General features: G+C 40.3%; 1 protein-coding gene and 1 long non-coding RNA gene across 5 annotated transcripts in view; one reads left to right on the forward strand and one right to left on the reverse strand.

Annotated features, from left to right (window-relative positions):
- ANKFN1 (ankyrin repeat and fibronectin type III domain containing 1) overlaps positions 1-26,417 on the reverse strand; it is a 487,980-nt gene that overhangs the window by 305,886 nt on the left and 155,677 nt on the right. The gene's annotated exons all lie outside the window — the stretch shown is intronic.
- On the forward strand, positions 978-20,172 carry LOC145543537 (uncharacterized). Its single transcript, XR_014080773.1, has 2 exons — positions 978-1,144; positions 16,039-20,172. It is a non-coding gene; the product is annotated as an uncharacterized LOC145543537 (long non-coding RNA).

The raw sequence follows: 26,417 nt of genomic DNA on the forward strand, positions 1-26,417 counted from the left end.
CATCTGGTTATGATCTGTAACCTATGATTGACACTTTTTAAGAAAATGAATGTTTACGCTGATTGAAATATTTGACTTGAGTTGTCTGCTGTTTAAAATTTTATGACAGCAAAAAATTTCATCAGTGCCAGTGTAATTGTTTGACTAATATAACACATGGAGTCAAATCAGTATGCCTCTTCCTCTCGCTAATATACAATGTTACTTCCTGCTAGTCCAAGATTATAAACTTTGAGATGAAGTGGCTACTACTTTCTTATTCTGAATATAGAACTAATTCTATTTTATGTTAATTTAAATTATTTGCTTATTGGCATGGTAGGAATAGGGCCTTCCCACGTGGCACAGTGGTAAAGAATTCGCCTGCAAATGCAGAAGATGCAAGAGACATGGGTTCAATCCCTGGGTTGTGAAGATCCTCTGGATAAGGAAACGGCATTCCACTCCAGTATACTTGCCTGGAAAATTCCCCTGGACAGGGTAGCCTTGTGGGCTACAGTCAATGGAGTAACAAAGATTCGAACATGACCGAGGGACAGAGCATGCATACACACACAAAGAAACACACACACACACACACAGTAGAATACTTGTTCTTTATCTTACTTAATCCCAGGAATGCTGGGAACCAATAGTCTTTTAAGTTACCGGGGAAACTAAGAAAACTGATGCAGGTTTCATATAAGTAGAATATGCCAGTTCCTGGGTAATAATTATCATTTGTGATTGGTGGATCCTCTTCACTTTGAACAAATGTTCTTCATGTGCTGGCTCCTTGAGAGTTTGAGGGTCTCTGCCCACAGCTCCCACACTGAAGGTAGAGACAACAGTATCAGAGGCTAGGAGTTCAGTGTCAGATCCTCCACTGACCTCCTGTGTGACCTCTAACCAGTCATTCAACCCTACACTTCTTCAGTTTATGACATCACATGTGTGTATATCAGTCTTTATGTAGCTCATTGCCTTTTCTGTAACATGTGGCACCTACATCTCTCCTAAGATTGCTGTGCTTATCAGAGGAATAATGCATATAAAGCACTTGGCAGAGACCTTGACCATTCTAAGCACTAAACATAGGATGCTTATGATTGTCTTTACTGAGTACAAAGTGAAGAATCACCATACAAAGAGCTACACTTTCTATGTGAGTCAAAAATATTCCCTAACTGGTTATAAAGTATGCCATATTCAACCTCTTTTGTCTCTGACTTTGGGTCTTGATTTAACCCAAAGTGGGCTTGTCTTTAAAAAATCATAGTTGATTGGCTTTTCATGATTGTTAATAATTCTGTTAACAGTAGCTCATTTATTTATTTGCTGTAGTGTTTTAAGAATTTTATAAACATTTCAAATAGCTTCTGTTATGGTATTGGGATTTCACTGCTTTTTTTTTTTTCCTAGTCTTGACTCTGCCTTTGCTGAGATCTCAACAAACCCTTCCATTGCCTTGCCAAGTTTACTTATATGGAATTCTTGTGTTTTGATTTCTTCCTAGCTTTAAACAGTAAAAAGTTTAATTAAATAAGCTATTTCCATTACAGAAATTTTGGAAAATACAAAAGAGTATCAAAATGAAAAAGTGTTCAGAACCTCATAGATTTATTCTAAAGTATACAAAGAAGTGAATGTTCTTGTCCAACACTCCAGCCTCATTTCCCAGAGGTAATGTTGTCAATAGTATGTGAAGGCATTATTCCAAATTGTTTTTTATGCTTATGAAAGCACATATACATACATAAACCTTTAGACATATACACAAGTATCATTAACATTCTTTCAACAAAACAAGGTCATACTATGTAATTTTGTAAAAAATGCTTTTATTCTTTTAATAGTTTTTGTGGACATATATTCCAAGTCAGTGTATATACATCTCTTCATTTTTTTTAGTGACTAAATAGAAACTTATTTATGTAATGCGCTAATTTATTTAACCAATCCCATATTGATGAACATTTAGGTTGCATGTGCTTTTTAGCTATTACAATAAGCTTGCAATGAGAAAGCATTTTGAACTTCTTTTCTTAGACTCACATGCTTATACTGTAGGGTAGTTCTTAGAATTGTGAGCACTTTATGACAGGATCTATGCAGCTTAATATTAAATGGAGGTCTTCAAGATGATTGAATCTATTCACTTTCTACCAACAATAGGATGCATCTTCCATGTGTACTTTCATTTTCCACTCATAATTTCCATTTCTTTGAGATTTTTTTTTCTGTATGTGATAATTCTTCCATCTGAGCTTCAAGATACTTAATTCCTTTTTCAACAATGTTTTTGAGTTCCAAGAACTCTTTCTTTTCCTCAGATTGCTCCTTTGTAATAACTTCTGTAGTCTCTTTAGAAATTAATATTATTTTCTTTTAGAGTTATTCTGGTTTCTTTTTTAAAAAGGTTCTCACAGGGAGCTACATTTTCTGATTATGTTGTTTTTACCCCCTTCAAGCTGCTAAGTTACCATTAATGCTTTGTACGTTTTCTCTCCCCACTGTTACTCATCTGGACATCCAGATCTCCTGACTCATAAGGGAGGAAGGGTCCTCAGCCCATATGCAGGGAGGCTCTTGGGGTCTCCTAAACAGTAGGGAGATCTGCCAGTCGTGAGAGGTGAAGGTAGAATCTTTTCCTGGGGGATGAGATGGTAGGCTAGGACCTCTCAGCTGAGTGGTAAGGGGGCAGTCTCCATGTTCTCAGGACCCTCAAGGCAAATGTGGAGTATAAGTGTTCTCTTCAAGTTAAATACACTTGATGTATTCTTTAGTCATGGTCTTCTCAAAAATAAAACATAAAGCAACAGCAAAAAATCTAAATATGGGTCCCAAAACAATAAAAAAAAGTCTTTGAAGCCAAGCTGACATGACAGACCAAAGGTAGATAGACTCTCATCTTAAAGATAAGGGCAGTAAGGAATTTTTATAAGCATGGCATTCTCAGAAAACATGTCAATAATATTGTGAATTATATTCTATGCTGGATATGGGGATATTCTGGCCAAACAGTTTCATTGCACACTCTATTCAAATAGTATACATTAATTGTCAGTAGCAATAAAGTAGAGGGTCCTTTTGGTCAATGGTCAATAGTGTATTTATCAACATATACCAGGTACTTAAAATGTGTCCCAGGTGTTGAACATCTAACATTGGCAGAAGTGTGGTGATTATATAATCACCAAGGTATTTACATGAAAAGCGTTCTAGAAAAATGACTTTACAATTATAGTGACATATATGGTAAGTACTATGATACTGCTACATGTCGGGTATTACTAGGGAAGGAGGTTCTTCCTAAACCAGATTAAGCCAGACTTTTCCAAAGAACGGTGATGATGGATTTGTGAAAGGAAGTTAAGTGTTCAAGTAAGTTTGGGAAATGCGGGATTAAAGATAGTGAAATAGGTCTTTCTACAGCAATCTCAGACTTTTTAATATTTATTATAAATTTCAAAGAGAAGTAATATCCCAAATCTACATGTCCAAAGAACAAGTATTGGACTTCTTGCCAAGCATTTTGAAGGATATGTGGGGGGAGCAGTGGCCAAAGTGATGCAGGAGAGCTCTCCAGAGCAGTAATAGCAGAGCTGAGATTTCAAGATGAGCAGACATGAGCAAAACAGATTAGGGAAGTCTCAGGAGGACAGTATATACACAGGCCCAGAGACAGGACAGGAGCTGAAGGAACCCTAAGTAGCTCAAAACAGTTATACCAAAAAATTCCACAGGAAAATGTGGCCAGGGGCAGGGACAGAGATAAGCAAGAGTTAATTAGAGCATTCCTTCCTGGTAAAGGACTGAAAGTCTTCTCGAACAGAAAGCCAAGAAGCTTGTTTGAAGGTTTCTAAAATAAGGGAGAGATATGAATGGATTTTTTGGGTTCAAAAATCACTGTGGATATTGACTGCAGCCACACAATAAAAAGACACTTGCTTCTTCAGAGAAAAGCTATGACAAACCTAGACAGCATATTAAAAAACAGAGACATCACTTTGCCAACAAAGGTCCATAAGGCTATGGTTTTTCCAGTAGTCATGTGTGGATATGAGAGTTGGATTATAAAGAAGGCTGAGTGCTGAAGAACTGATGCTTTTGAATTGTGGTGCTGGATAAGACTCTTGAGAGTCCCTTGGACTGCAAGCAAATCCAACCAGTCCATCCTAAAGGAAATCAACCCTGAATATTCATTGGAAGGACTGATGCTGAAGCTCCAATACTTTGACTACCTGATAAGACCTGACTCATTGGAAAAGACCTTGATTCTGGGAAACATGGAGGGCCGGAGGAGAAGGTGGTGACAGAGGATGAGATGGTTGGATGGCATCACCAACTCATTGGACAGAAGTCTGAGCAAGGTCTGGGAGACAGTGAGGAATAGGGAAGCCTGGTGTGCACAGTCCATGGGGTCGCAAAGAGTTGGACACAACTTGGCCACTGAAAAACAACAACAATAAATGTGTTTTGTCAAAAATATCTTGGTCGCAGCAGAGCTGTGGATTACAGCTAGGTCAGCCTGGAGAAAGGAAGCACAGTTGGAAGAAGTTATTAAACTAACCCAGATGACAGTGTTGAGGGACTGAAGTAGAGAAAGGTGAGTGGATAATTAGAAAGGTTAGAGAGATCAAAGAGATTAATTAGATACATTGACAATAGGTAAGTAAGTAGATAAGGGGCTGAAGAGAGTGGGCAGAGCCAGGCAGCAGATTGGATGTGAAGTGAGTTGACATTAGGTGATTTCTGGGGGACTGGGTGGGAAATAACATCACTTAGAGAGAAGAGGAATATGGGAGTGAAACAGGAGGGAAGGCATAACCTTTGAAAGAATGACATAGGCCAAAGACATGACATAAACTGATTAGAACCAAATAGGTCCAAGATGGCAGATGATTCAAATTCCATTAGACCTTGAGCCTCAGAATATACTTATTGTAACATATCAGCAAGCTAAATTACACACACAGGTGCCATGACGGTTCCAAGACTGACCATGAAGGTCAAAAAGTGAGCAGTGGCCAATTCCTGGAAATCCCCATCCCTTTCCCAAAATAACTGGAATACTCTCTCATTCGTTGGTGTTCAGTCGCTCAGTCTTGTCCAACTCTTTCTGACCCCATGGACTGTAGCATGCCAGGCTTCCCTGTCCACTACCAACTCCCGGAACTTGCTCAAACTCACGTCCATTGAATTAGTGATGCCATCCAACCATCTCATCTTCTGTTGCCCCCTTCTCCTGCCTTCAATCTTTCCCAGCATCAAGGTCTTTTCTAATGAGTCAGCTCTTTGAATCAGGTGGCCAAAGTATTGGAGCTTCAGCTTTAGCATCAGTCCTTCCAATGAATATTCAGGATTGATTTCCTTTAGGATTGACAGGTTTGATCTCCTTGTAGTTAGTTCAAGGGACTTTCAAAAGTCTTCTCCAACACCACGGTTCAAAAGCATTAATTCTTTGGCACTCAGCCTTCTTATATCCATACATGACTGCTGGAAAAACTATGGCTTTGACTATACAGTAATTTCATAGGCTCTCACTCATTAGCCTATGAAATTACCCAGCTGTGGAATGTATTTCCCTCTAAATAAATCCTCTTCTTACCTATCACTTTGTCTCTCACTGAATTCTTTCTGTGATGAGACATCAAGAGCCCAAGTTTCTTTCCTTAAGTCCCGAGACCAGGGATGATCTCATTTAAAAGACCACGGGTTCAAGTCTCAAACTGAGTTACATGGTATCAGGGGGAAGAACAGATTTGCATTGAACCTAACAGGTTCAATAGCATAGGAGGTAGAATTCAGATGAGAAGGGAAGGAGGCCCAATCCACTGCTATAGCCATACTCTTTGACATGTTGAATTCGCTGAGCTGTTGAACATGTAACTTTTAAGATCCTAATAGGTAAATCTAAAAGAAATAATAGCAACACTAGGAACCCAGAAGTCATATTTTTATTCCTTAGGAAACACAGAACTCACTTAGAGATTCTATACTCGAAACCCCTCAACAGGAGTTTCTCTGGTGGCCCAGTGGCCAAGGCTCTGCACTCCCCATGAAGGGAGGCCCAGATTTAATCCCTGGTCAGGGTACTAGATCCACATGCTGCAACTAAGACCCAGTGTAGCCAAATAAAAATAAGTAAATAACTGTAAAAAATTGCTCATACTTTCTAAAATATTTATTAAAAAAAAAACCCTCAACAGACAAGATGAGTATGAATTATTTTTAAATGAACATAGATGAATGGCTAAGGAAGTTGTGGTATGTGCATACAATGGACTGTTACTCAGTCATAAAAAGAATGAATCAGTTGAACTGAAGTGGACAAACCAAGAGTCTGTTATACAGAATGAAGTAAATCAGAAAGAAGAAAACACATGATGAACCTATTTGCAGGGCAGGAATAGGGACGCAAACTTAGAGAACAGACTTGTGGACACAGCAGGGGAAGGAGAGGAGGGGACAAATTGAGAGTAGCATTGAAATATATACATTACCGTGTGTAAAATACATAGCTAGTGGGAAGCTGCTGTGTAACACAGGGGGCTCAGCCTGGTGCTCTGTGACAACCTAGAGGGATGGCTTGGGAGGGTGTGAGGGAGGCTGCAGAAAAGGGAATATATATGTATGCTTATGTCTGATTTGCATTGTTGTATGACAGAAACCAACAGAATACTGTGAAGCAATTATCCTCCAATTAAAAATAAATTAAAAAACAAACATAGAATGGTTAAAAATTCTTTATTTAAAACCCATACTGTCTAACCTCTTCTTCTTTCTAAGGGGGAGAAGGGGATGAACTTATTCAGGTTAGTGGAAAACCAATTCTCTATTTCAGGGTTTCTCAGCCTTGGCACTGTTGGCATTTGAGGTCAGATATTCCCTCCACATTGTAGGCTAGCAGCATCTTGGCCTCTACCCACTAGATGCCACTATTACCCCTTCTTTCCCCAGTTATGATAATCAAAATGTCTCCAGACTTTGCCTGATACCCCTGGGAGGGTCATAACTGTGTTTTCTCTGGTGCCTCCTACTCAGACTGAGAACCAGTGCTCCAGCTATTCCTCTGATACCATGTGGTGAAATTTGGAAGAACTCTGCTAATTATTTTGTGCCAGGGGAGGGTGAAACCTAGAGAAGGCCTTTTGTTTATCAGAGAACATTAATGAGTTCCTGGCCTAGACCTTGAGTAGATGGTGTGGAAGTTAAGTTCTGTGACAGAAGAAAGTGAAAGGAACTAAATTTCTACAGTAAACTGAAAGGAACTTGCTGGGCAGCAGGAGGCTAATATCTTGCAGAAAGGAGAGCGGTGAGAAATCCCGGATGGTTGGGAGGATGTACGGTCTTTAATTACAGGGATGCTTAACATTCAGTCCTAAGCTAAGCTATTTCCTGCTCTGTGATATAAGACTCCTCCTTTACTTTAAAGTCCTGAGGTGGAACCTCAGGCCAAACATAGCTGTAAGGATGTCATCTCCCAGGACTTTGCAGAGATGTTCAATATGGGGCTTAGGCTTTTAAGCTCTATCACTGTCCTCACCATTGCCATCTTCTTTCTTTTTATCATTTCCTCCTTCTTCTTTCACATTCCATAATAAAAACTTTCATTCTTGGAGATTAATTCCTTTGCTTGGAATTATCAGTAAGCTTAAATTCCCTGTGGGATGCTGAGTTTCTGAAGCTGTAGGAGGCCAGAGATGCTCTTTGGGATGGACAGGGCAGAGCTTGGCATAGAGACAGACATCATCAGCAATATGGGGTCCCCTCACTGATATCTCCTAACAGATGGGTAAGCTGAGGTCCAGAAGGCCACAGGGCTTTGTTTTAGGAACAGAGCCTAGGTCCTTTGGCTCCTGGTTCAGTACTTTTTCTAGCAGAGCACACTAGGAAATCATTTCTCTCAGATTACCTGGCACTGATGTCTAGAAAGGTCTCTGATTTTTGCACTAGAAGCTTCAAGGTAATAAACTTTCAAGGAGAAAAAAAGCAGAGTAAAAGCTCTTTAACTAAAGGTTCACTCAAGGATGTCTTAAAGCTTGGCTTATCCTCAAATCTTTTCTCCATGACATCATTAAACTATTATTTGGCTCAAAATATTTTCTACTTTCAAACATCTCTTTTCAAATTTCTATCTTCTGTCAGCTGACAATACAGGCACATAAAACCCTTTCATGTCTCACAGGCCACTATAGTTCAAATCTTATTAAATAATGAATTTCTAAAGATTAATTATTCAAATGTCAAAGAGATGGTTTTAGGCATGGAATGAAGTATGTTTCAAATCTGCAGTAGATAATATGAAAGCTGATCAATGGCCAGTGTTTACATTTCTAGCTATCAATTTTTAATGAAACATTTCTTTTGAAGTCATAAGAATGTATGAAGTCTGTAAATATAAAACCTGAAAATCACACTGAAGTTCTGTTTCACAAAAGGTGACCTCAATTAATACTGTTCCAAAACTCTCCCAACAGGAGAGCAATGGCTCAAATTCTTTATAAATCAGAGCATGAACCCAAACAACTTCTTATCCATCTTTTTATATTCTGCAGTGTCTATCAGAATATTGAGCACAAAGTGAGTCTTCAATTGATAGTCATTAAATGAATCAATCTCCAAACTTCCCCAGCAAAAAGATTCTGCCTGCCCAGCAGCCTCCCACATCCACACTGCCTCTATCACCCATACGTGTGTCCAGGACCAGGTATGTCATTTGTAGGACTCAGTGCAAAAATGAAAAGGTGGAGACTCGTTGCAAAATGATTAAGAACTTCAAGGCAGTGACAACAGAGCATGAACCTAAGGCCTGAGGCCCTGTGTGACTGCATCAGGTGTGTGGCACGTTCACAGGGCCAGCATTGCAAGTGTCCAGCCTGCTTCCCAGTCTTCTGAGTCCTTCATGCTGCTCGTCATGCCACCTGGGCCAAGAGTAGACCCAAGTTGATCTGTACTTGGCCCCTTATTTCCTGTCTCAGTCAAAAAGTCAAAAAGAAGACCCTTCCTTCTAGGGTATGTGGCCTTCCATCCTTCTTGCGTTGTTTTTTTCCTTGTGCTTTCTGGACCCATGTGCTAAGGTGAGAGATCTCACCTCAGTCTCTATCTTCTCTGTCCATCTCCTCACCAGAATGGAAACAGGGCTTTCCACCTCTCAGTCTTATCCAGCATGGAACATTATTGTTTCTGACTCCAAAGTGCCCTTGAACCTTAGTGGCTCTTCTAGACCATTTGTTACCTTGCTCTTTGTTACATAGTTGCTTGCACCCTTTTCCCATACCCTACCATATATCATTAGATACTTTGCATGATGCATTAGATACTTAGACACTTCCTTCTGCCTCCCTCCTGACTCTAGCATGCAGCTCCCAGCTTTCTCCTTCTCTCTCAGCTTTCTTCTTCTCTCCAAGATTTCTTGGTGTTTGTAATGTTTGCCTCAATGATCCATCTGGCTCTGTGACCTTGCAGCTCAATGATTTCCAAAAAGTCACTGATCTTCATTACTACTGACTCTAAACACTCACTGCCATACCTCAACTTACACTATTACTGGGAACTACTCCACTTACAAGATGTATGTTTTAAGCATGGGACAATTTGGAAAATATAGAAAGCTGCTGCTGCTGCTGCTGCTAAGTCGCTTCAGTCGTGTCCGACTCTGTGTGACCCCACAGACGGCAGCCCACCAGGCTCCGCCGTCCCTGGGATTCTCCAGGCAAGAATACTGGAGTGGGTTGCCATTTCCTTCTCCACTGCATGAAAGGGAAAAGTGAAAGTGAAGTCGCTCAGTCGTGTCTGACTCTTAGCGACCCCATGAACTGTAGCCTACCAGGCTCCTCCGTCCATGGGATTTTCCAGGCAAGAATACTGGAGTGGGGTGCCATTGCCTTCTCCGAATATAGAAAGCAAAAACAAGCAAATAAGAACAACAAAGCAAATTAACCAACCAAACAAAAATAACTTCCATTGTACCACTCAATGACCTCACTGTTAGAATTTTAGAAACTACCACCCCCAGTCTTTTCTTTTTGCAAAGAAAATAGAAAGTGTAGAAGCTGTGATGAGTCTTATCTATAAGAATGAAGAGTATTGATCTCATCTGGGATATCAGATTATGGATGTTTAACCAGAGAGCTCTAGTTAAGCTGAAATCTGAAAGCTGGGTTGGAACATCTCATTGAAGGAGAGAGGAAAGATCATCATGCTGCTGCTGCTGCTGCTAAGTCGCTTCAGTCATGTCCGACTCTGTGCGACCCCATAGACGGCAGCCCACCAGGCTCCCCCGTCCCTGGGATTCTCCAGGCAAGAACACTGGAGTGGGTTGTCATTTCCTTCTCCAATGCATGAAAATGAAAAGTGAAAGTGAAGTCGCTCAGTCGTGTCCGACTCTTTGTGACCCCATGGACTGCAGTCTACCAGGCTCCTCTGTCCACGGGATTTTCCAGGCAAGAGTAATGTAGTGGGCTGCCATTGCCTTCTCTGAAAGATCATCATAGCAGAAGGCATAGCTTGTGCAAAGATTCTGAAGAAGGAAAGAGCATGTCTTGTTTGAGAACCTAAAAGAAAGCCACTGAGTAAGAACAGGGTGAAATGAATCACCTGGATTCAAATTATTTACTTCAGCTTCAATTTCCTCCTCTGTAAACTGGAGATCATATTGGCCTTCTCCGAGGTTGGTTAGAAAGATTAAATGTGTTCTTGTAGGGAAAGCACTTAAAATAGCACCTGACACATAGTAAAGCTTTTTTTCAAACAGGGGAAAGAAAGTGTAGATAGCCTGAAGAATCAGCGTGGAGAAGGAGCCATGTCTCCTCTGCCTCCCGTGTTCTCCATGAGGACACAGCCATGAGGGACAGCTACCTGCATGAGCATGTCAGGCTTCTCTCTTTACTCTTGAACTGTCTTTTCCAGCCAGGAAGAGGTTGACTTCCCAGACTATGGGAAGACCGATGTCCACCAGGCCATTTTCCAGAGAGGGAAGTCTTCCTGGCTGCAGGCCACTGACTGCTCTCATGTACACGTGGTTGCAGGCTTCTGTGTTAATGCTGCAAGTCAGGGGTCCTGTGAGTGGACAGGCAAGTGACAGGTGTGTGGCGATGGGCTCTAGGTTCTTCAATTCAGAGGAGGGCAAGGGGAACCCCTGGTTTGGGTTCTGCTGTGAAGTTTCCTGGTTGCTGTGCATTTTGGGTTTATTGGACACTCTCCAGCTATCAATGAGGTTGGGACTTTGATACCCACTTAGTGGAAAAGACAGGGTAAAGGATTAGAATCATAGTCCTCAACAAGTCAATGATCTAGAAATCTTAAGAATAACTACAAATACTTTGAAAGCAAAAAACCTGAACATGAGACCACAGATCCTAGTACAGCTATTTATATTATGAACAATTTGGTGTGAGTGGGCAGTGCTAGCCTTTGTTTGACTTGTTTGGTGACAATGACTTGCAGTCAATGTGCAGCTAAGGCCAATACTGAATTATTTGGACTTTAAGTAGAAGAACAACAACAATAGCAAATCCCAGGATACTTTCCATCAGAGTAGAGAGAACAAGAGAGAGGTTTCAGCTTGCAGGGTACTGGTAGGCACTGGGAACACTTGCTTAGCTGATCCAGCTGGGGTTCCTGCTGATCTAGTTTGGAACGGCACAGGCTCGAGGTGGGACTGTGGAAGGACCAGCTTCCTAATTCAAGGAGCTTGCCTACAGGATCCTGAGGCTTTTGAGCAAATATTTTCTAAATGGCTTTTTTCATAGCCTTATTTCTTAAATGAGATATGATATCTTAAATCCATAGCTGATTATGATGTGGATTTACAAAACCATTTCCCATCACTTCATGGCAAATATATAAGAAAAAAATGGAGACAGTGAGAGACTTATTTTCTTGGACTCCAAAATAAATGTGGATGGTGACTGCAGCCATGAAATTAAAAGATGCTTGCTCCTTGGAAGGAAAGCTATGCAAACCTAGCTGCTGCTGCTGCTGCAAACCTAGACAGCATATTAAAAAGCAGAGACATAACTTTGCCAACAAAGGTCCATATAGCCAAAGCTATGGTTTTTCCAGTAGTCAAGTAAGGATGTGAGACTTGGACCATAAAGAAGGCTGACAACTGAAGAACTGTTGCTTTCAAACTGTAGTGCTGGAGAAGACTCTTGAGAGTCCCTTCACCAGCAAGGAGATCAAACCAATCAATTCTAAAGGAAATCAACCTTGAATATTCATTGGAAGGACTGATGCTGAAGCTGAAACTCCAATATTTTGGCCACCTGATGTGAAGAGCTGACTCATTGGAAAAGACCCTGATGCTGGGAAAGATTGAAGGCAGGAGGAGAAGTGGGTGACAGAGGATGAGATAGTTGGGAGGCATCACTGACTCAATGGACATGAGTTTGAGCAAACTCTGGGAGATGGTGAAGGACAGGGAAGTCTGGTCTGCTGCAGTCCATAGGGTCGCAAAGAGTTGGACACAACTGAGCAACTGAACAACAATGATCCAGGTAACGATTAAAGAGGAGCTGAATCTCTCGTTTATCTTTAGGCAGTCAGCTGGGAAGTATACTTGAAAGACCATTTTTTTGAACTATCTGTTTCTAGGGTAGATTTGCTTACAGAGTGAAGGAAGAATAAAGTTTTTTTTTCTATAAAAAACAAAAAACAGGCTTTGATCTTAACGTTAGAATACAAGCTGTTAAAATTGAAAGGAAAATGAAGGAAGATGCTGTGACTGAGTGGAAAAAAAAGGAAGTTATTACTTTAGGAGAAATGCTAAGATTTTGGAAGCTAAATTGGACAGGTACAAACCTAAAATGTTTTAAATGCATTTAAAGTTCATGTTAGAAAAGAAGTATTGCTGCTGTTTAATTGCTAAGCCGTGTCTGCCTCTTTTGAAATTCTATGATGTCTATGTAGCCTTCCAGGTTCCTCTGTTCTCTGGTCCTCTCACAGATGGCTCAGGGAGAACCAGCTAACCAACTTTAAATGCTTTTTTGTTAAATTTTATGGAAGTGCAGTTATTTACGGGCTTCCCAGGTGGTGCTAGTGGTAAAGAACTCGCCTGTCAATGCAGGAGATGTAAGAGATGCAGGTTTGATCCCTGGGTCGGGAAGATCCCCTGGAGGAGGAAATGGCAACCCACTGCAGTATTCTTCTCTGGAGAATTCCATGGACAGAGGAACATGGAGGGCTATAGTCCATCGGGTTGCAAAGAGTCGGACATGCCTAAAGTGACTTAGCATGCACACACAGTTATTTACCATGTTGTGTTTAATTTCTGCCAAATGGTGAAGTGACTCAGTCATACATGCACACACACATGTCTATATAAATATATATATATATGTATATATATATATATATATATATATATATACACTTTTTGGCATTCTTTTTCATTATGGTTTATCACAGGACCTTGGTGTTTATCCATCCCATATAGAATAGTTTGCTTCTGCTAATCCCACACTCCCAATCTGACCCTCCCCCATGTCCCTCTTTCCTTGGCAACCACAAGTCTGTTCTCTATATATGTGACTCTGTTTTTGTTTCATGGATATGTTTGTGTCATATTTTAGATTCCACATATAAATATCACATTTGTCTTCCTCTTTTTGACTTACTTAGTATGATAATGTTTAAGTCCATCCATGTGGCTGCCACTGGCATTATCCCATTCTTTTTAAGGTCTGAGTAGTATTCCATTGAATATATGTAGCTTTCCTTTATCCATTCATCTGTCAATGGACGTTTTAGTTGTTTCCATATCTTGGCTACTGTGAATGGTGCTGCTATAAACACAGGGGTCCATTGGTCAACTTTGAGTGAATTGCACCTCACATCCTTGGGCAACATCTGGCGTTATCTAGGAACATTCCTCTTTGATTATCATGATTTGAGGGTGGGGCTTGTTGTTGTTGTTGTTAGGTTGCTCAGTCATATCCATCTCTTACGACTCCATAGACTGCAGCCCCCCAGGTTTCCTTGTCCTTCACCATCTCTATAATTTGCTCAAAATCAAGTCCGTTGAGTTGGTAATGCCATCCAACCACCTTGGCCTCTGTCATTCCTTTTCCTGCCTTCAATCTTTCCCAGCATCAGGGTCTTTTCCAATGAGTTGGCTCTTCACATCAGGTGACCAAAGTATTGGAGCTTCAGCATCAGTCCTTCCAATGAATATTCCAGATTGATTTCCTTTACAATTGACTGGTTTTATTTTCTTGCAGTCCAAGGGACTCTTAAGTGACTCCTCCAGCTTACTTGCTACAGTTCAAAAGCATCAATTCTTTGGCACTCAGCCTTCTTTATGGTCCAACTCTTACATCCATACATGACTACTGGAAAAACAATAGCTTTGACTATCTGAAACTTTATTGGAACAGTAAGATCACTGCTTTTAATATACTGCCTAGGTTTGTCATTGCTTTTCTTCCAAGAAATAAGCATCTTTTAATTTCATGGCTGCAGTCACTGCAGTGATTTTGGAGCCCAAGAAAGTAGTCTGTTACTGTTTCCACTGTTTCCCCATCTACTTGCCATAAAGTGATAAGACCAGATACCGTGATCCTAGTTTTTTGAATGTTGAGTTTTAACCCAACTTTTTCACTCTCCTCTTTCATCCTCATCAAGAGGCTCTTTAGTTCCTCTTCACTTTCTGCCATAAAGGTGGTATCATCTGCATATCTGAAGTTATTGATATTTCTCCCAGCAATCTTTATTCCAGCCTGTGCTTCATCTAGCCCGGCATTTCACATGATGACTCTGCATATAAGTTAAATAAGCAGAGTGACAGTATACAGCCTTGACATACTCCTTTCCCAATTTTGGAAACAGCCCCTTTTTCCATGTATGCATCTACCTGTTGCTTCTTGATCTGTGTACAGGTTTCTCAGGAGGCAAGTAAGGTGGTCTGGTATTCCCATCCCTGGAATATTCCACAGTTAGTTGTCATCCACACAGCCAAAGGCTCTAGTGTTATCAATGAAGCAGAGTTTTCTGGAATTTTCATGCTTTTTCTATGATCCAACAGATGTTGGCCATTTGATGTCTGGTTCATCTGTCTATTCTAAGTCCAACTTGTACCTCTGGAAGTTGTTGGTTCACATACTGTTGAAGCCTAGCTTGAAGGATTTTGAGCATTACCTTGATAGCATGTGAAATGAGTGCGATTGTGAGGTGGTTTGAAGATTCTTTAGCATTGCTTTTCTTAGGGATTGGAATGAAAACTGACCTTTTATAGTCCTGTGGCCACTGCTGAGCTTTCCAAATTTGCTGGCATATTGAGTGCAGCACTTTAACAGCACCATCTTTTAGGATTTGAAATAGTTCAGCTGGAATTTCATCAGCTCCACTAGCTTTGTTCTTAGTGATGCTTCCTAAGGCCCATTTGCTTCGCAATCCAGAATGTCTGGCTCTAGGTGAGTGATAGATCACACCATCATGGTTATCCAGGTTATTAAGATTTTATTTTTGTACAGTTCTGTGTATTCTTGCCACCTCTTTTTAAATGTCTTCTGCTTCTGTTAGGTCCATGCCTCTTCTGTCCTTTACTGTGCCCATCTTTGCATGAAATGTTCCCTTGGCGTATCTAATTTTCTTGAAGAGATCTCTAATATTTTAAATTCTCTTGTTTTCCTCTATTTCTTCTCATTGTTAACTTAGAAAGGCTTTCTTATCTCTCCTTGCTATTCTTTGTAACTCTGCATTCAGATGGATATATTTTTCCTTTTGTCCTTTGCCTTTCACTTCCTTCTTTTTTCAGATATTTGCTGAACTCTTTATTGTAAAATTCAGACTTAAACTGAAGAAACTAGGGAAAACCACTAGGCCATTCAGGTATAACTTAAACCAAATCCTTTATGATTATACAGCGTAAGTGATAACCTCAGACAACCATTTCACTTTTTTGCACTTATATTTCTTGGGGATTGTTTTGATCACCACCTCCTGTACAATGTTATGAATCTCTATCCATAATTCTTCAGGTAGCCTGTCTACTAGATCTAATCCCTTGAGTCTATTTGTCACTTCTACTATATAATCATAAGGCATTTGCTTTAGGAAATGAAAACTACAATCAAAGAGAACTAACCAATCTGATTCCATGGATCACAATCTTGTCTAACTGAGTGAAACTATGAGCCATGCTGTGTATGGCACACCCAAGACAGATGGGTCATGCTGGAGAGTTCTGACAAAATGTGGAATCCTGGAGAAGGGAATGGCAAATCACTTTAGCATTCTTGCCTTGAGAACCCCATGAACAGTATGAAAAGGCAAAAAGATATGATAGTGATAGATGAACTCCCCAGGTCAGCAGGTGTCCAATATGCTACTGGAGAAGAGAGGAGAAGTAGCTCCAGAAGGAATGCAGAGGCTGAGCCAAAGCAGAAAGAGCACCCAGTTGTTGATGTGTCTGGTGGTGAAAGTAAAGTCTGATGCTGTAAAGAACAATATTGCGTAGGAACGCAGAATGTTAAGTCCATGAATCAAGGTAAATTGGAAGTGACCAAACAGGAGATGGCAAGTATGAACATCAACATTTTAGCAATCAGTGAACTAAAATGGATGAGAACACACAAATTTAATTCAGACGACCATTATATCTACTGTGGACAAGAATCTCTGAGAAGAAATGGAGTAGCCCTCATAGTCAACAAAAGAGTCCAAAGTGCAGTACTTGGGTGAACTCTCAAAAATGACAGAATAATCTCTGTTCATTTCCAAGACAAACCATTCAACAACTGAGTAATCCAAGTCTATGCCCCAACCAGTAATGCTGAAGAAGCTAAAGTTGAATGGTTCCATGAAGACCTACCATACCTTCCAGAACTAATACCAAAAACGATGTCCTATTCATCACAGGGGACTGGAATGGAAAAGTTGGAATTCAAGAGATACCTTGAGTAACAGGCAAGTTTGGCCTTGGAGGACAAAATGAAGCAGGGCAAAGGCTAATAGAGTTTTGCAAGAGAATACACTGGTTATAGCAAACACCCTCATCCAACAGCACAAGAGACGACTCCCCACATGGACATCACCAGATGGTCAATACCGTAATGAAATTGATTATACTCTTTGCAGCCAAATATGGAGAAGCTCTATACAGTCAGCAAAAATATGACCAGGAGCTGACTGTGGCTCAGATCATGAACTCCTTATTGTAAAATTGAGATTTAAATTGAAGAAAGTAGGTAAAACCACTTGGCCATTCAGGAATGACCTAAATCAAATCCCTTACAGTGGAAGTAACAAATAGATTTAAGGGATGAAAACTGATAGATGGAGTGCCTGAAGAACTATGGACGGAGGTTTGTAACATTGTAAAGGAGGCAGAGACTACTGGCTGTGTAACATGCTGTTATGTAGAAGAAAGCCCTCTGAACAAAGAATTACCCAAACTGAAGTATCAGTAATGCTGAGATTGAGAAACTTCCTTTGGAAAACCAGCCTGGGCTACAACACTGAGTGCAGATGGAGTCAATTGCTGGGCTGATGGGCAGACTCATCCAACTTGGAGACCTACAAGTGGAGCAGGTTTGTTTTAAATGTGGATATTTTGGCAGCTTTTGAAATGGCTGACTTCATATCTCTTACCAAGGAGGATCTCAAAAGACAAAGTCTGGAATGATATCATGAAGAAAACAAATGAATGAGGCTGAAAGCAAAGAGAAAGAGGAAGGAGAGAAGGTATTGTGATCCAGCCAAGTGTATTAGCATCACAAAATAGGAAAAGGTAGGGAGTCAAGTATTACACTTTTAAAAACAGCTGACCTTGTTCGAAAAGAGTGCAGAATGAGAAAGAAAAATGAAACACTAGAGGCATTTGTTACTGAACAGGGATGAAGGTGGCATAGATGAATGTCCTCAGTACCAATGAAGCAGCATAATTCACTCAAGGCCTAGGGATTTAAAATTCGAGGAAAGGCAAGTTTTGGGGGAAGAGCTCACAGTAAAAAGGATAAGCTTCCCATCTGAGCATGCAAACTGCGGCTGCCTCAACAAGAGTTCAGTTTGAGAATCTGTTGAAGACAAGTGCCCCCTGAGATAAACATGAAGCAAAGAAGGTATATCATTCAAGGATAAGTCTACAGAAGTGGTTCTCAAGCTCAGTATCCATTAGAATTGCCTGGAGAGATAGTCATAACCCAGATTTCTGCATCTCACTCCTGAGGTTCTGATATAATAGATATGAGTGGTGCTTTAACATCTGTATTTCTAGTATACTGCCACATTTATAAAACACTAGTGTACAGAATTCCAGTGTAGGAAGTGAAGACAGTACACGCTGCCTTCTTGGGATCCTGAAACAGATGGATAAATTCAAAAAGTAGATCAAGGCACATGAGACAGTTGCCTCTCCCTTTTGAGCACCCTGCTCTAAGCAGAGGATGCTGAGTAATTGGAAAGATCCCACCCAGGATTCAGCACTGGGAGAGGGACAAAATGTGGGGCTCAAACCTGGAATGGAAATGAAAAGAAATAAAATATGCAGCATAGAAAATGAGCCACAAGAAGATCTGGAGATGAGGGCCACCATTGCAATTCCTTTATTTTGCAAGTGTCTCAGTGCCAGTCTGTGAGGGAGGAAACAGGATGCATGGACAGATTACCTTCTCTCTCCTTGCCTCAAAGGATATGGGGAGAACAGGCTCACAATGAACTTTTCCATGTGTCAATACACAAAATTTCCCAGTTCAATTGTTTATGCTCCAGGTTATAGATCCTAAATAGATTATGGATTCTAAATTGTTTTGAAACTGAAACCAAGAACATTCTCTTTTCCTTCCCAAAACTTTATGACTCCATGAACTATACAGTGGCTGAGCCACAAGGGAAGCTCAAGAATACTGGAGTGGGTAGCCTATCCCTACTCCAGTGGATCTTCCTGACTCAGGAATCGAACTGAGGTCTCCCACACTGCGAATGGATTCTGTACCCACTGTGCTATGAGGGAATGTGGTCCACTGGAAAAGGGCATGGCAAACCACTTCAGTATTCTTGCCTTGAGAATCCCATGAACAGTATGAAAAGGCAAAAAATAGGACACTGAAAGATGAACTCCCCAGGTCGGTAGGTGTCAAATATGCTACTGGAGATCAGTGTAGAAATAACTCCAGAAAGAATGATGGGGTGGAACCAAAGCAAAAACAATACCCAGCTGTGGATGTGACTGGTGATAGAAGCAAAGTCCAATGCTGTGAAGAGCAATATTGCATAGGAACCTGGAATGTTAGGTCCGTGAATCAAGGCAAATTGGAAGTGGTCAAACAGGAGATGGCAAGAGTGAACGTCGACATTCTAGGAAGCAGCAAACTAAGATGGACTGGAATGGGTGAATTTAACTCAAATGACCATTATATCTACTACTGTGGGCAGGAATCCCTTAGAAGAAATGGAGTAGCCATCATGGTCAACAAAAGAGTCTGAAATGCAGTACTTGGATGAAATCCAAAAACAACAGAATGATCTCTGTTCATGGCAAATCATTCAATATCACGGTAATCCAAGTCTATGCCCTGACCAGTAACGCTGAAGAAGCTGAACTTGAACGGTTCTATGAAGACCTACAAGACCTTTTAGAACTAACACCCCAAAAAGATGTCCTTTTCATTATAGAGGATTGAAATGCAAAAGTAGGAAGTCAGGAAACACCTGGCATAACAGGCAAATTTGGCCTTGGAGTACAGAATGAAGCAGGGCAAGGGCTAATAGAGTTTTGCCAAGAGAGCACACTGGTCATAGCAAACACCCTCTTCCAACAACACACGAGAAGACTCTACACATGGACATCACCAGATGGTCAACACCGAAATCAGACTGATTATATTCTTTGCAGCCAAAGATGGAGAAGCTCTATACAGTCAGCAAAAACAAGACTGGGAGTGGACTGTGGCTCAGATCATGAAATCCTTATTGCCAAATTCAGACTCAAATTGAAGAAAGTAGGGAAAACCACTAGACCATTCAAGTATGACCTAAATCAAATCCCTTATGATTATACAGTGGAAGTGAGAAATAGACTTAAGGGACTAGATCTGATAGACAGAGTGCCTGATGAACTATGGACAGAGGTTTGTGACATTGTACAGGAAACAGGGATCAAGACCATCCCCATGGAAAACAAATGCAAAAATGCAAAATGGCTGTCAGAGAAGGCCTTACAAATAGCTGTGAAAAGAAGAGAAGCGAAAAGCAAAGGAGGAAAGGAAAGATATTCCCATCTGAATGCAGAGGTCCAAAGAATAGCAAGGAGAGATAAGAAAGCCTTCCTCAGTGATCAATGCAAAGAAATAGAGGAAAACAACAGAATGGGAAAGACTAGAGATCTTTTCAAGAAAATTAGAGATACCAAGGGAACATTTCATGCAAAGATGGGCTCGATAAAGGACAGAAATGGTATGGACATAACAGAAACGGAAGATATTAAGAAGAGGTGGCAAGAATTCACAGAAGAACTGTACAAAAAAGATCTTCATGACCCAGATAATCACGACGGTGTGATCACTCACCTAGAGCCAGACATCCTGTAATGTGAAGTCAAGTGGGCCTTTGAAAGCATCACTGTGAACAAAGCTAGGGGAATTCCAGTCGAGCTATTTCAAATCCTGAAAGATGATGCTGTGAAAGTGCTGCACTCAATATGCCAGCAAATCTGGAAAACTCAGCAGTGGCCACAGGACTGGAAAAGTTCAGTTTTCATTCCAATCCAAAAGAAAGGCAATGCCAAAGAATGCTCAAACTACTGCACAACTGAACTCATCTCACATGCTAGTAAAGTGATGCTCAGAATTCTCCAAGCCAGGCCTTAGCAATACGTGAACCGTGAACTTCCAGATGTTCAAGCTGGTTTTAGAAAAGGCAGAGGAACCAGAGATCAAATAGCCAACATCCGCTGGATCATCGAAAAAGCAAGAGAGTTCCAGAAAAACATCTATTTCTGCTTTATTGACTATGCCAAAGCCTTTGACTGTGTAGATCACAATAAACTGTGGAAAATTCTGAAAGAGATGGGAATACCAGACCATCTGACCTGTCTCTTGAGAAACCTGTATGCAGGTCAGGAAGCAACAGTTAGAACTGGACATGGAACAACAGACTGGTTCCAAATAGGAAAAGGAGTCCGTCAAGGCTGTATATTGTCACCCTGCTTATTTAACTTATATGCAGAGTACATCATGAGAAACGCTGGGCTGGAAGAAACACAAGCTGGAATCAAGATTGCCGGGAGAAATATCAATAACCTCAGATATGCAGACAACACCACTCTTATGGCAGAAAGTGAAGAAGAACTAAAGGGCCTCTTGATGAAAGTGAAAGAGGAGAGTGAAAAAGTTGGCTTAAAGCTCAACATTCAGAAAACTAAGATCATGGAGACTGGTCTCATCACTTCATGGGAAATAGATGTGGAAACAGTGGAAACAATGTCAGACTTTATTTTTTTGGGCTCCAAAATCACTGCTGATGGTGATTGCAGCCATGAAATTAAAAGACACTTACTCCTTGGAAGGAAAGTTATGACCAACCCAGATAGCATATTTAAAAGCAGAGACATTACTTTGCCAACAAAGGTCCATCTAGTCAAGGCTATAGTTTTTCCAGTGGTCATGTATGGATGTGAGATTTGGACAGTGAAGAAAGCTGAGCACTGAAGAATTGATGCTTTTCAACCGTGGTGTTGGAGAAGACTCTTGCGAGTTCCTTGGCCTGCAAGAAGATCCAACCAGTTCATCCTAAAGGAGATCAGTCCTGGTTGTTCATTGGAAGGACTGATGTTGAAGCTGAAACTCCAGTACTTTGGCCACCTCATGCGAAGAGTTGACTCATTGGAAAAGACCCTAATGCTGGGAAGGATTGAGGGAGGAGGAGAAAGGGACAACAGAGGATGAGATGGCTGGATGGCGTCACCAACTTGGACTCGATGCACATGAGTTTGGATAGACTCCGGGAGTTGGTGATGGACAGGCAGGCCTGACATGCTGCGCCTCATTGGGTCTCAAAGAGTTGGACACGACTAAGCGACTGAACTGAACTGAACAGTGTGGATCAGAACTTTGTGTTCCATCTGTCACTTCATTCTCTGTGCATATTTTCTATCCACAAGGAGAAGAACTGAGTACTCAGATTCAGGCACCAAACTCTATCTTATGCTTCTCAAATCCAGTGAGAGAAGATCCAACTAAAATATGACACAAAGGACAATGATATAACCATTAAAAAAACCCAAAACCTCATGAAGAGGTATAATTATGAAGAGGTATAACTGAGGAAATGGTTATGATATATAGGGAAGTGAAGTTAAAAAAAAATTCAATATTAAAAATCATATGAACAGTACAAAAAGAAAAAGATATGACACTGAAAGTTGAACCCTCCAGTTGATTGGGTGTCCAATATGCTATTGGAGAAGAGAGGAGAAGTAGTTTCATAAGTAATGAAGAGGCTGAGCCAAAGAAGAAACAACGCCCAGTTGTCAATGTGTCTGATGGTGAAAGTAAAGTCCAATGCTGTAGCGAACAATATTGCATAGGAACCTGAAATGTTTAGTCCATGAATCAAGGTAAATTGGAAATGATCAAACAGGAGATGGCAATGTGAACATCGACATGTTAGGAATCAGAGAACTAAAATGGATGAGAATGTGCAAATTTAATTCAGATGACCATTATATCTACTGTGGACAAGAATCTCTAAGAAGAAATGGAGTAGCCCTCATAGTCAACAAAAGAGTCCAAAATGCAGTACTTGGGTGAACTCTCAAAAATGACAGAATGATCTCTGTTCACTTCCAAGACAAACCATTCAACAACAGAGTAATCCAAGTCTATGCCCCAACCAGTAATGCTGAAGAGACTGAAGTTCAGTGGTTCCATGAAGACCTAGAACTAATACCCAAAACAATGTCCTTTTCATCACAGGAGACTGGGATGCAAAAGTAGGAACTCAAGAGATAGCTCGAGTAACAGGCAAATTTGGCCATGGAGTACAAAATGAAGCAGGGCAAAGGCTAACCGAGTTTTGCAAAAGAATGCACTTGTCATAGCAAACACCCTCATCCAAAACACAAAAGATGACTCTACACATGGACATCAGCAGATGGTCGATACCAAAATCAGACTGATTATACTCTTTGCAGCTAAAGATGGAGAAGGTTTATACAGTTAGCAAAACAAGACTGGAAGTTGACTCTGGCTCAGATCATGAGCTCCTTCTTGTAAAACTGAGATTTAAATTGAAGAAAGTAGGGAAAACCACTAGACCATTCAGGTATGACCTAAATCAAATCCCTTATGATTATACAGTGGATGTGACAGATTCAAGGGATTAGATCTGATAGACAGAGTGCCTGAAGAACTGTGGATGGAGGTTCATAACACTGTATAGGAGGTGGTGATTAAAGCCATTTCCAAGAAAAAGAAATTCAAGAAAGCAAAATGTTTGTCTGAGGAGACCTTACAAATAGCTGAGAAAAGAAGAGAAGTGAAAGGTAAACGAGAAGAGGAAAGATATACCCATCTGAATGCAGAGTCCCAAAGAACAGCAAGGAGAGATGAGAAATCTTCCTAAGTGAACAATGAAAAGAAATAGAGGAAAACAATATAATGGGAAGCATTAGAGATTTCTTCAAGAAAATTAGAGATACCAAGGGAACATGTCATGAAAAGACAGGCACAATAAAGGACAGAAATGGTATGGACTTAACAGAAGCAGAAGATATTAAGAAGAGGTGGTAGAATGTGTAAAAGAACTGCACAAAAAAAAGATGTTAATGACTTGGATAACCATGATGGTGTGATCATTCACCTAGAACCAAACATCCTGGAGTGAGAAGTCAAGTGGGCCTTAGGAGCCTTGCTACAAACAAAGCTAGTTGATGGAATTCCAGCTGAAGTATTTCAAATCCTAAAGGATGGTGCTGTGAGAGTGCTGAACTCAATATGCCAGCAAACATGGAAAACTCAGCAATGGCCACAAGACTGGAAAAGGTCAGTTTTTATTCCAATCCCAAAGAAAGGTAATGCCAAAGAATATTCAAACTACTGTACAATTGGGTTTATCTCACATGCTATAAAGGTAATGCTCTAAATCCTTCAACAGTACATGAACCAAGAACTTCCAGAAGTAAAAACTGGATTTAGAAAAGGCAGAGGAACCAGAGATCAAATTGCCAACTTCTGTTGGATCACGAAGAAAAGCAAGGAAATTCCAGAAAAATATCTGCTTCTACTTCATTGGCTATACTAAAGCCTTTGACTTGTGGTTCACAACAAACTGTGAAAAATTCCTAAAGAAATGGGAATACTAGACCACCTTACCTGCCTCCCAAGAAACATGTATGCAGGTCAAGAAGCAACAGTTAGCACCATAAATGGAACAACAGATTTGTCAAGGCTGTATATTGTCACCCTGCTTATTTAACTTATACGCAGGATGCATCATGTGAAATCCAGGTTGGATGAAGCTCAAGCTGGAATCAAGATTGTCTGGAGAAATAATCCCCAACTTCCGGTATGCAGATGACAAAACCCTTATGGCATAAAGTGAAGGGGAACTAAAGAGCCTCGTGATGAAGGTGAAAGATGAGAGTGAAAAAGCTGGCTTAAAACTCAACATTCAAAAAATGAAGATCATGGCACCCAGTCCCATCTCATCATTGCAAATATATGGGGAAACAATAGAAATGGTGACAGACTTCATTTTTCTTGGCTCCAATATCACTGGGGATGGTGACTTCAGCCATGAAATTAAAAGACACTTACTCCTTGGAGGAAAAGCTATGACAAACCCATATAGCATATTAAAGAGCAGAGATATCACTTTTCTGACAAAGTTCCGTATAGTCAAAGCTATGGTTTTTTCCAGCAGTTATATATGGAAGTCAAAGTTGGACCACAAAGAAGGCTGAGTGCTGAAGAATTGATGCTTTCGAACTGTGATGTTGGAGAGGACTCTGAATGTCCTCTCTTGGATGGGCAAGGATATCAAACCATTCAATCCTAAAGGAAACCAGTCCTGAATATTCATTGGAAGAGCTGATGCTGAAGCTGAAGCTCCAATATTTTGACCACCTGATGTGAACAGCCCACTCTTTAGGAAAGGCCCTGGTGTTGGGAACATTTGAGGGCAGGAGTAGAAGGAGACAGCAAAGGATGAGATGGTTGGATGGCATCACCAACTCAATGGTCATGAGTTTGAGCGAACTCTGGGAGATAGCAAAGGACAGTGAAGCCTGGCATGCTGCAGTCTATGGGTCTCAAAGAGTCAAACACTACTGAGCAACTGAACAACAACAACAATGTCACAGTTATATAAAAACATAAAAACAAATAAAATACTCTGCACAGATCAAACTATATATAGAAATGCAGCACAAGTGTATATTGGGGTTATTCTCAAATGCTAGAGATTTTCTCTTTCATTATTAAATTGGACGTCATATATAATAGGAATAATAAACTTTATCAATTTTAGGTATTTTAGTGCAATAGCTAGCATTAGAAAGTCTGAAGACACTTATTTCTAGAACACAGGTGAGACAAAGTAAACAAATATCAAAATTGTAAGGAAGATGTTGGTAGAGATGTGCTTTGAGGTCGGTGAGAGACGTGGAACTGAGGGAAGATTTACAATGGGGAGAGAAAGATCATTTCTCCAATAGGAGGACATTCTTAATATTTGAGATCTTGCATAGAGTTGATGTACAGTAATAGAAAAGATATAAAGCAATTTTGGGCTGATACTGCTAACCAATTGCAGAAGCATGAAGAAAAGTTTTAACACTCTGGGGATATAATGAAAATCAACAAAATTGGTTTAATGAATTCCACATGGGAAAATAGAATGAACTGGCTATGAAAAAAATCAGAAATCTCCTTTTGAAAGGATGGCTACAGTATCGCTTTCCATTATAAATGAGGAATATAAACACATTGTCAAAAATACACATTTTAAAATGAATTTGAAGAAAAATATTTTAGCTTTCTGTCAGCTGACTAGAATAAGTTTAGATTTTAATTTAAGCATCAAGAGAAATGATCTAATGGTTTACGAGCAGCTTTGCAGAGACCAGAAGTGATAAAAATTGCAAACAGATGATATGTAAATAAATATTTGCATCAACTGGTATAAATATTTAGAAGTGCTGACAACTTCCAATTATATTGTTTTAATTGGTTCACATAGAAACTAATTTTTGACAATCACCCTTGGTCAGTTAATACTTTAGTAGCTCAGCTAAGGTCTTTGATCTTAAGAGTGCTTTTGGGGACAAGTCTCCTTTGTATGTTGGAGAAATAAACTCTTCATTCAGTCATGAAAATGCAGTGGTTTGTGAGCCACCTTCTACAGCCAAGGAAGTCTTAGTCAAAGAGAGTGGAGCCAGAAAGGTTGTAATATTAAATTGTCAAAACCAGTGATGCTGGGATTGTGGGTAGGAAAGA

This window comes from Giraffa tippelskirchi, chromosome 3 (assembly GCF_054371585.1).
Source record: "Giraffa tippelskirchi isolate mGirTip1 chromosome 3, T2T-mGirTip1v1.2.pri, whole genome shotgun sequence".
Classification (NCBI taxonomy): Eukaryota; Metazoa; Chordata; class Mammalia; order Artiodactyla; family Giraffidae; genus Giraffa; species Giraffa tippelskirchi.